The sequence below is a fragment of the Brassica napus genome, chromosome C8 (genome assembly GCF_020379485.1).
Source record: "Brassica napus cultivar Da-Ae chromosome C8, Da-Ae, whole genome shotgun sequence".
Taxonomy (NCBI): domain Eukaryota; kingdom Viridiplantae; phylum Streptophyta; class Magnoliopsida; order Brassicales; family Brassicaceae; genus Brassica; species Brassica napus.
Window position 1 is genome coordinate 27,907,130 of NC_063451.1, and position 12,548 is coordinate 27,919,677.

Consider the following 12,548-nt stretch of genomic DNA (forward strand, 5'->3'; position numbering starts at 1 on the left):
AAATATTTGTCGATATTAACTTTTAAAATTATAAAGATCTGACAATGATTAATCTTTACTACCTTAAACCAACGAAAAAAAATTTTAAACTATATAGCTTATTTTAAAAATTAAACAAAAACTAAATGTTTAATTATTTACTCGATAATATAAATCTATGAAGCGAAAAGTTTAATTTTTTAAAAACTTTCTAAATTTGTGAAATATTACAATATCTTTAAATATGACAATAAAACAATATTTTACTAATCTTTATATATATAGTTACGATTTTAATAATGAAATAATAATCCGAAAATATATATATAGAAGAAGATACAAATACATGTGAAAGTTTGAAATAATCTATTCAGTGAAAAAATATACCGTAAACGTATTATGTTTAAAAAATTGATAGACACATATATATTATAATATATATCAATTTAGAATTGAAAACTAAATATTTATATAAAAATAAATGTAAACAAAAACAAGCGTGATTGCGCGATCTAGTTATAAGTTAATGAATGAAAGCTTTCACGATCCATAGAGCCTTTCTGAATCAAAGAGATCACATAACACATGTTTAATCCCCACGCTTAATATATTTTCTAGTGACTTTTCAAAAGTCTTGTGCTTCACAATTACCCGAAATAAATGCCTTGAGATGATCTACCGTGAGCTTCAAGTAATCATCTTTGCCTTGTTTATGCATTACATCCAACATCAGTTTAGTGATATCCCTTTGATCTTTCGATCTTCCTGGATGCATATGATCGTCGATCACGCGTTGGAACAGAGCATCGAGCTTGAAGAAAACATCGTTGAGCCTCTTGGGAAGAAATCGTAGCAAGTGAAACTAGATTGAGCGAGCTGTCTGGGCTCCACGTCCACTTGCTGTCTCTTTTTATCAATAAGCTGTCTCTCATTGTTGTTCTGTCCTAAAACAACTCTAAACACGATGCTCGCGGTTAACCAGAAAATTAAAGGGTTTTAATTTGCTCAAATCGACTGGAGATTGATCCACCGCAGATTCGGATAGTTTCTTGACTAACAAGTTACACTCTTTTATATAATGCTTTGATACAAGAAAAATTTCTCATTTCCAGGTGAAAGATTGGGAGCAATGAAATTATTTGATACCTCCTGTAATTCCTTATTTTATGATTTAACAGTTTTTCACACTAATCAACATACTTCAAATTTTGTGAAATATCATATGAAAACCACTAAAACATGCTTTTGTTCTAAAAATAACACATAAAAAGAAATAGAGCAGGACACGGGAGAAGATATAACTCTATTTTTCCTTTGTAGTGATTGTATTTCTGTTTTTTGGGATCAATTAAGCAAAAAAAGTTTACGTTTGTTATCAAACGACAAAAAAAGAGCTTGGTTGATTCATGTGGTTTGCAGCCAATTAAAAGATCTCACTTTTTTTCCCCTATATATGGTTTTGTATATAGTTCAAATATAACAACTCGAACTTAAAATTAGTGTACAATGTGTTCAGAGATCATTATTGGTAACTGTAATGAGTATTTTGTGGTCATCTATAGTAAGTAATACAAGTATAATGTGATTATATAATCTATAATATATAACAAGCTCAGCAAGAACTATGCTGGAGAACAAGCTCCTAACGGTGAAACGTGAGCTGTTCCGTACCGATGGGGCAGCATGGTAATAGCATACAAGAAGAGCAAGTTTCAACAGTATAAACTGGCTCCAATACAGGTTTGTGTTGCGGGTTTGCTCATACACTACAAGAAAACATCAAGGATTTTGAGGGAAAAAATCGTCGGAATTTCGTCGGAATATCGTTATTCCGACGAAATTCCGACGAAACACGTCGTCGGAAATAATTCCTCGGAATTTCTTTTTTCCTCTGAAATCCTTCGGAATTTTCCGACGGAATTCCGAGGAAGTAAATTTCCGAGGAAATTCCGAGGATCCCTTGTTTGTCGGAAAAGTCCTCGGAATATACTGAGGGAGAACTTCGTCGGGATAATTCCTCGGAAGTTCATCGATCGATGCGTGTTTGGACATATATACATCGATCGATAGGAGTATACCGACGGACTTTTTCCTCGGTTTATTCCGAGGAACTGTTCCCTCGGTATATTCCGAGGGATCCGTTCCTCGGAATTTTCCGAGGGAGCTGTCCCTCGGAAAATTCCGAGGGAAATGTCCCTCGCTATATTTTTTTAAACAAACGGATCGATCGATGCGTTTTTGTTCAAAAACGCATCGATCGATCTAGTGAAAAATATAATTAATTTCCTCGGAATGTAAAAAATATTAACTTTTTTGAAAAAATAAAATTTCTGAAATTTAAATTCGAAAATATGAAATTAAAAGTAAAATTGAAATCATATTAATTAATATTCAAAGTTTCACAAATAAAAATAAAACATTCCGAGATTGGGGAAAAAAAAAACTACGGGTCTGGCACGTCCGGGAACACCTCGTTCGGGTACATCCTCTGCATCATCTCCATCATTTGCTGGTTCAGCCTCCTCTGTGCCTCATAGCCCGCCTGTTGAGCCGCCATCTGGGTCTCCAACAAAGATATACGATCATCTTTGTCCTTCAACTGAGCCGTAAGTACTTCTGGATCAACAAAGGGCGGTGGTGCAGAAGAAGGAGGAACCGACCGGGTGCGACGACCCAAACCGACCAAACGTCCCTTCTTCTTTGGAACCGACTGAATAGAAAAAAGCCAAATTTAGAAATTTAAACCAAGAAATAAATGAATTGAACTTTAAAAAAAAAAGAACTTACGGATTCAACGATTTCGTTGATTCGAAACCGGGACAAGTTGGTCGAAGCCGTCGAAGCGTCATCCTCGGTTTGAAGCTGAGACACTTCGTCTACCACCTGAGTTTGGACCAGGTCGACCACGTCCCTCACAAGACCGTCATCAATCTGGCCGGTCTTCTTGTTGGTATACGCCCTCCTCATTAGGGCGAGATCATCAACCGGCTCGCCATCATTTTCTTCCGCCTTGAAAAAAAACATAAAATTAAAGAAACATTAGAAATTAGAAGAAATGCACAATAAATTTAAATTCTGAAACTCAAATAATTGAAGAAAAAGCGGTTGAACTTACCATGCGATCTCCGAGAGTGGCAATAGATTGAGCACCCAAGTTATGCTTGTAGATGCCCTTCCCTTTACGGTCGCTCCTGCGGTTGGTGGAGTTGGTGGAAGAAGTTTCTTTCGTCTCCTCCTTATCCCAATGCGCACACAACTCCTTCCAGACCGTGTCGTTCATCGACTTTGGGACCTTTTAATTAAAAAAAAAAGAAAAAGTTTAATAAATTAAAAAATAGTTTAATAAATTAAAATTTTTTTTAATAAATTAAATCGAACCTTATTGATTTCCCACTTCTTCTTCCACTCGTGGATCTGCTTCCCATAGTTGTCCATTACTTTATGGACGAAGTGGTGATAGATAAAGAGCGTCTCATCGGAATTCCAGTTGAACTCTTGCTGAAAAAAAAAACACAATTAGTAGAAAATTTATATTAAAGATTAAAAATATAAGTAAAAAATTAGAATACTTACCGCAAACTGACGAAACCCAGAACCTGCTTGTCGGTTGGGAAGTGAGTGAAAGTCGGATGTCCACTGTCGAGGGCCGAGTACATCATACGGTTGATCCATGCGCTGATCCCGTTCCCGGATCGGTTGAACCTTATTAAAAGAACAAACGGTTAATAATGAATCCAAATTTAAAGAAAAAAAAATGTTTAATTACCATGTTTGACCCCGTCCATGTGGATACGGAGTGAGATACGGAAGATGGTCACGACCGGGCTGTTGAACCAACTCCGCAACCCTCATCACTCCCGGAGGACCCGGAGGAACAGGAGCGGATGCAGCAGCGGGAGCGAGAGGAGCATGAGCGGGTGCAGCAGAGGGAGATGTATGGTTGGAGCTGTGGGGCGAAGGGGAATCCTGAAAATGGCTGGAATCCCGAGACTGGCTCCCCGTACCACCACGACCACGACGCTGTCGAAGCTGGGTCTGATCATCATGAGACCTGTAAATTAAAAAATATATATTTAATAAATACAGAAATATATAAATTAATTTTTTTTATTAAAAAAAATCCCAAATAATTTAATCACAGAAAAAGATTTATATATATTAAAATTTTTTTAATAAATATATAAAAATAGTTCTAATAAACAAAAAATAGTTTTAATAAATAAAAATTGTTTAATAATTACAAAAAAATAGTTTTAATAATATATATATATGAAAAATATTTTTAAATCCCAAATAATAGTTTTTAATCACAAAAAAGTTTTATAGATATTTAAAATGTTTTGTAAACTCCAAAAAATCGAATTTATATAGAAATTTTTTTTTGTAAAATCCAAAAAATCGAATTTATATAGAAAAATCGTTTTGTAAAATACAAAAATCGATTTTATATACAAAAAATCGATTTTATAAATACAAAAAATAAAAAAATTATAAAAAAATTCTAAATCAATTCAACAAAACAAATTATTCAACCAAATCACAATTCTAAACCTATTATACAACCAAATCACAATCCTAACCAATCACCCTAACAAAAATCTATCAAAACTACACAAAAACCTAACAAATAGAACCTAAGAGAGTGGGATAGGGTCCTTACATGATTTGTGTAAGAGAAGAGGGAGATCGCCGGAGATATCGTCGGATTTCAGGGGGAAATCGCCGGAGAGAAAGAGAGGAGTCGCGCAGAGGAAGAAGAGAGAAATGGGGAAGAAGAAGGGGCTCGTGGTTATAAAACCTAGGGTCCGACGGACATTATCCGTCGGAATTCCGTCGGAATTCTAATTTCAATTTTCGCGAAATATTTGCCCGGTAAAATGAAAATATTCCGAGGAAATTCCGACAGATAGTAAAATATCCGTCGGAATTTCCTCGGAATATTCCGAGGAAATACCGAGGAACTAGTGTTTGGGGTTTCAAAACATCAGTTTTTTTTGCCGTATTTCATTTCTTATACAATTGTAATGCATACCATTGAGGATTCTTTGTATACATGAGCATAAACCATGAAATAACAAATTTCAAAACTAATTGAAAGTATTCCCTTTACCGTTCATTAAAAGGTATAAGTGTTTCTCTTATGTTGCGAGATTTCGTTCATACAATCGGAAAAGTGTTAATTATACGGTAAGGAACAAATTTTTGACTTCATAATGAACGTAAGACACTTAATAAGGGTTATATAGGTGTTATTCAAACGGCAAAACGTTGTTTTCGGTTTAAAAACCCTATTTCCTCGGAATTTCCTCGGATTATTCCGAGGGAACTCCGAGGAAACCCTCTTCTTCCTCGGAATTTCCTCGGAATATTCCGAGGAAATTCCGACGAACTAGTGTTTGGGGTTTCAAAACGTAATTTTTTTTAAAAAAACGCATCGATCGATGCGTTTTTGAACAAAAACAAATCGATCGATTACTAAGATGGACCGGGCCGTAAGATTGTGATCGATCGATGAGAGTATCCCATCGATCGATCGAGAATCTGAATTGTTCCTCGGAATGCCTCGGAAAATCTTGTATGTTTTTTTAAAAACGCATCGATCGATGCGTTTTTGAACAAAAACAAATCGATCGATTACTAAGATGGCCCGGGCCGTAAGATTGTGATCGATCGATGAGAGTATCCCATCGATCGATCGACAATCTGAATTGTTCCTCGGAATTTCCTCGGAAAATCTTGTATGTTTTTTTAAAAACGCATCGATCGATGCGTTTTTGAACAAAAACAAATCGATCGATTACTAAGATGGACCGGGCCGTAAGATTGTGATCGATCGATGAGAGTATCCCATCGATCAATCGAGAATCTGAATTGTTCCTCGGAATGCCCTCGGAAAATCTTGTATGTTTTTTTTAAAAACGCATCGATCGATGCGTTGTTGAACAAAAACAAATCGATCGATTACTAAGATGGCCCGGGCCGTAAGATTGTGATCGATCGATGAGAGTATCCCATCGATCGATCGACAATCTGAATTGTTCCTCGGAATTTCCTCGGAAAATCTTGTATGTTTTTTTAAAAACGCATCGATCGATGCGTTATAGAACAAAAACGCATCGATCGATTACCAAGATGGCCCGGGCCGTAAGAATGTGATCGATCGATGCGTTATAGAACAAAAACGCATCGATCGATGCGTGTTCGGAAAACAGAATTATAAGGCAAAACCCGACCTTTTTTGGATCTAAACCTTAGAACTCTCATCCCCTCCGATTTCCCCTATAATTCGCCCCCCCCCCTTTCTCTCTCTATAATCATCCGATTTGAACAATTTTGGGCTCTATTCCACTTGATTTTTCGAGCTCTACCTGATTCCTACACTCGTCTTCACCCTAAGACAGGTATACTCCGCGAATCTCCACATTCTGAAATCGTGTTCTTGAGCAATTTTTTGGGTTTTGTGAATTCTTATTTCCGTGTTGATTCCTTGATCAAATATGCATGAAACAGATGTTTAAACATGGAATAGAACACAATTGTCTGTGATCAACGAGTTTGGAACATGATTTGAGATGATTTAGGGATTGAGAATTTTTTTCAATTTCGTTTTTTTTATCACAACTCGATTTCGCTTTTCATTTTCATGTTGCTTTGAGTCCTTAATTGATTATAACCATGTTGAGAGCAATGATTCTATTTTGTAGAGAATGAAGCGCACGAAAACATCAGCAAAGAAAAACACACAAGAAGAGGGTTCGTCTCAGCTGGAGAAGCAAAGGCCAAAGAAGTGGGATAAGTCTGATACCACCCACTACAACAACATGAAGAAGGTAGCCGTTCCGGCTACACAACTAGCATGTCCTGAGACGATGACAATATTGGGAATCAAAGCAGACATTGAAGGACTGTTCCAGAACATGGGTCTAGGCCAACTATGCAACCTCAAGGAACCCACTTATCCGGAGTTGGTACGCCAGTTCATAGCATCCGCATACGTCACCCGTCCCGATGATAGCCATCAGGAAGGTTTTCTGGCATTCGTAGTGCAAAAAGTATACTATGAGGTATCTTTCACAGACCTCTGCGGACTATTTGGATTGAGTGCGGGGGAGAGGACATCTGGTCTTTATTGGACTTCAGAGCTGTTGAACTTCTGGGAAACGATTGGCACAGGGGTTTATAGATCTTCTCAGGCAAAGGAGTCACTTATCCGGAGCCCAGTACTGAGATATGCGACACGCCTCATTGGCTCATTGCTATACGGGACAACCACAGCCGCATCAGTCACGCAATGGGAGTTGTGCCTCCTGTACCAAGGTGTGAGGCATTTGCTACCGGCATTTGGAAACTCTACATTCCCACCTGCTACTGCCTTCAACATGGGAGCGGTGCTGGCCGCAAACTTAGCAGGATACAAGGGGAAAGTAACCAAATCCAAGAGCAATGCATGTGGATTTGGTGCAGTGATTACTCGGATCCTTAGACATGTGGGTGTAGACTGCGAGAACCAGCAGGTAGCACTGGACAGATCGAACAACATTGCTTGGAACTACCTGGATGTCATTTCTCTAGTAAGTAAGGAGTTCATAGCTGGTCCCCACTCGAGGATCCATCGGGATGGTCCTTACGTCTACGTATTCCAGGACCGAGCGAAGAAAACACTCTACTGCCACCTGCCTCAGATCGGCCTGACTGCTCTACTTTCAGAGGCTGCAGTTGAGTTCCTACCCCCTGCTACCGCACTAGTAGACAAGCCATCCTTCTTCACGCCAAAATATCAGACCAAAGGCAAGGGCGTGGTTGATGAAGAAGGACAAGATGAGGCTGCACAAGCCATTCCAGATGATTCACAACCCCATCAGCTACTCCCATCAGACTCCAGCCAGTACAAGCTGCAAGAGCTTCCACCGAACGCCACTTCGCGCCAGCAACAACATTGGAGAGATCAGAGCATAAAGACAAACAACGACATGCTACACAAGATCTGGGCTGCCATTTCACGTATCAGGCCGTGTCGTTGCCAAAAGGATGATGTAGTTCATCGGGACAACTCTCCATCCAGCTCTGGTTCGGGTTCGAGTGGTACACACAGGGTAAGAAAGAGGTCCAAGAGACCCAACGATGCAGGAACATCTGGAGCAGGAGACGAGGAGTAGGAGCTATCACCGGCTATTTTATTTTCTTTTCTATTCTAACGTTTTATGGTCTTATTTTCTGTTAATTTTGAACTGATTTTTTTTTAGGTTTCTTAATTATGAGTTCGTATTTCTTTTACATGGTTTCTTCGTTTTATTTGGTTGTGTTTTGAGTAGCTTTTAATTCGTATTCAGCTTTGCCTTGCTAGATAAACCAAATAACTATTATCCGAGGAAAGAGGTTATATCAAGTGTTCCTCGGAATTTCCTCGGTATTTCTTAAAAAAAAAAAAATAAGTTCAATGGTAGTCTGTTTCCGAGTCATCATCACCAGATGAATCTGAATCTGGATCTTGGTGAAACTCTCCAATCACTGGTTCATCCTCTACGTGAACGACGGCTTCCTCTCCAAAGTCGGTTAAATCGACTACAAGGCCAACTCCAGCTAAATCTTCTGCTGCACTACAGTTGCCGGATGTGCTTGGTTGTAGTGGGTCTTCCAGCTCAGAACTTCCCTGAACTCGGCCTCTCGGGTTGAGTCTTGTAACAGTAACCCATGGATCATCTCTGTTCCTTACCCGGGGGTACTTGATATAACAAACCTGTAACATTTAGAAAAATTATAAATTAATACACATGATGATGAATCATTCTGAATAATTAACATTTAATTACCTGATCGGCCTGGGAAGCAAGAATGAAAGGATCATAATATTGCAGCTTTCGCCTCGAATTTACTGATGTAACACCAAATGCATCTGTTCTCACACCTCGATCTGGGGTGTTGTCGTGCCAATCACAATAGAAAACAGTACAGCGCAATCCAACCATGCCCAAATACTTGATTTCCAAAATCTCATGTATGTGTCCGTAGTATACATCATCTCCTGATGCAGAACAAACGCCAGCATCATAAGTCGTACTCGAACGTCTCCTCTTCTGAGTTGTGAATGCATATCCTCGAGTACAAAATCTCGGATATGACTTCACAACAAAGTTTGGTCCAACGACCATCTCACGTATCCAATCGTCAAATGTTTCACCTCTGGCCAAACCAGCAGACACCTATTAATAGCACATATATATATATATATATCAATAAATGTGAATTAGTATAAATATGTGATAAAATATATTTTAATTTGTTTAAAGCACTCACATAAGTAAACATCCATCCAGTAAATTCTCTCTGCTTCATTTCTTCTAGTTCGTCCTCTGTGGCGTATCTATACTCGAACCGCTTTTCTGCCATGAAAATCCTGTATATGATGACAATAATGTAATTAATTAAGATTTAAATTTCAACTTGTTAAAATAAAAATTTGTAAGCTCATTTATTTACCTCTCATATTGAAGAACGTCTTCGCAGTTGGTGAGCAAATATGTTTGCAAATGACTGCGCTCCTGCTCAGTAAGTCGACGGTCCTTTGGTTTTCCGCTAAGTCGTCCAACGTCTGTGAAAATGTCTGGAACCGTAACATGATATGTTGCCCGTTCGCCTCTATCATCATGCCGAGCAGGTCTTCTGTTTTTGGTCTGAACTTCTGCTGGAAAGTAGTACTCGGCAAAGTTTGAAGTTTCTTCATTGATCATCTGTGCGACTATAGAACCTTCCACCCTACTTAAATTTTTCACCATCTTCTTCAAATGGAACATATACCGCTCATACAGATACATCCATCTATACTGCACAGGACCACCAAGTTCCAATTCTCTTGCCAGGTGAATAACAAGATGCTCCATAACATCAAAAAATGAGGGAGGAAATATCTTCTCAAGGTTGCACTGAATCACGGCTATGTTAGTCTTCAAATTTTCAATACCTTCAAGAGTCACTGATCTCGTGCATAAATCGCGGAAGAAACCACTTATCCCTGCAATTGCTTCATGAACATTTCGTGGTAATAGTTCCTTGAAGGCGAACGGAAGGAGGCGCTGCATCATTACATGGCAATCGTGGCTTTTCAAGCCAGTAAACTTTCCTTCCTTTCTGTCGATACAGTTACGCAAATTTGATGCGTAACCGTCTGGAAATTCCACATCGTTTGAAATCCAATCAAAGAACGCATCTTTTCCCGCTGCATCAAGTCGGTATATGGGAAAAGGAGCCCTACCATTCTCATCAACATGAAGTTCTGAACGAGCACATATATCGACTAAATCCAGTCTTGACTTCAAATTATCCTTTGTTTTACCTTGAACATTAAGGATCGTGTTCATGAGATTGTCAAAAAAGTTCTTCTCAATATGCATGACATCTAAATTATGCCTTAGCAGATGATCCTCCCAGTATGGCAGATCCCAGAAAATACTTTTTTGTGCCAGTTATGTAGTTCTCCAACAGCATCTACCGGAAAACGCTCATGTCCACCGACTTCTGGCGTCCTTTCTGCACCAAAATCTCTTAGTTGTATCTTCAAATCTTTCCCACAAATTTCCGGAGGTGGACTGTCAAACACCCTCTTGTTCTTCGTAAACAAATTCCTACTCCTACGATATGGATGATCAGGTGGTAGGAATCTCCTGTGACAGTCAAACCAACACGTTTTCCTTCCGTGCTTTAGTTGGAAAGCATCAGTGTTATCTTGACAATATGGACATGATAGCCTTCCATGCGTTGTCCATCCAGACAACATACCATATGCTGGAAAATCACTTATTGTCCACATTAGTACTGCCCGCATTTGAAAGTTTTCTTTACACGAAACATCGTATGTTTCAGCACCTTGAGCCCATAGTTGTTGCAACTCATATATTAGTGGCTGAAGAAACACATCAAGTGATCTCTTAGGATGCTCTGGTCCGGGAACGAGAATCGAGAGAAACAAAAACTCTCGTCGCAAGCACAAGTTTGGGGGGAGGTTGTATGGTGTAAGAATGACGGGCCATAGAGAATACTGTCTTCCACTCTTGCCAAACGGACTGAAACCATCAGTACATAATCCAAGGTAGACATTTCTTCTCTCATACGCAAAGTCGGGATACTTTGATTGGAAATGCTTCCACGCTTTTGCATCTGAAGGATGTCTGATCTCACCATCTGTTGAGTGCTCCGCATGCCATCTCATTGGTTGCGCTGTGCGTTCAGACAGATACAACCTCTGCAACCTTTCCGTCAAAGGTAAATACCACATCCTTTTATATGGCACTGGAACTCTTCCACTCGTATCTTTATAACGAGGCTTTCCACAAAATTTGCATGTAACCCGCTGTTCATCCGCCCTCCAATAAATCATGCAGTTGTCGCTGCATACATCTATTACCTGATACGATAAACCAAGACCAGCTACGAGTTTCTGAACCTCGTAGTATGAACCAGGAGCTACATTATCCTCGGGTAGAATACCTTTTACAAAATCAGCAATCGCATCCACACAGTCTTCAGCCAAATTATAATCTGTTTTAATGCCCATCAATCTTGTAGCAGATGATAAAGCTGAATGACCATCTCTGCAACCTTCGTACAATGGTTGCTTTCCAGCATCCAACATATCATAAAATCTCCTAGCTTCTGCATTGGGTAAATCTTCCCCTCTAAAATGATCATTTACCATCTGCTCAGTACCTACACCATAATCTACATCCGTTCTAATTGGTTCTTCTAATCTAACCGCTGGCTGAGGTTCACTAGTACTACCATGTTCATAATCAGTTTCCCCGTGATGATACCAAATTTTGTAACTTCGTGTAAACCCACTCAAATATAGATGAGTCCAAACATCCCACTCTTTAATAACCTTTCTATTTTTACAATTAGAGCAAGGACATACCTGTTTTTGCTTCCGGTTGTCGGTGAACTAACCCCATGAATTCGGTTATACCTCGTTGGTATTCTTCCGTAAGCAATCTCGTGTTCGGATCCAAATGAGGTCGATCGATCCAAGAACGAAAATAATTTGAAGAAGACATATTTTTTATAAATCAAATTCGTGTGTAAATAGAGTAAGAGGGAGGATGAAGATATGAAGTGAATGAAGAGGAAGAGGAGTGCTTGTATTTATAGTTTAAATCCTGCCGACATACCGAGGAAATTCCGACGGAATCCCGACGGACAAAACTAGTTCGTCGGAATTTCCTCGGAATTTTGTAAAATCCCCCAACGGCTTTCCAACGGCTATAATATTTCCTCGGAATTCATCGGTTTTTTCCGAGGAACACAGTTTTCCTCGGAATTTCTTCGGAATATTCCGACGGACTGTAGTTTCCTCGGAATTCCGTCGGTATATTCCGAGGAAACCCAATTTTGTGTTTCCTCGAAATTTCCTCGGAAATTCCTCGGTATATTCCGAGGATTTCATTTTCCGTCGGAATGTCCGTCAGAATATCGCTGTTTTCTTGCAGTGATATCTATTCAAGAAGAAGTGAATATTACTGAACATGTTTCCGGATTTAGGACTGGGAGGATCTGTGGTGACCTGAGCTTGCAGAAAGGAT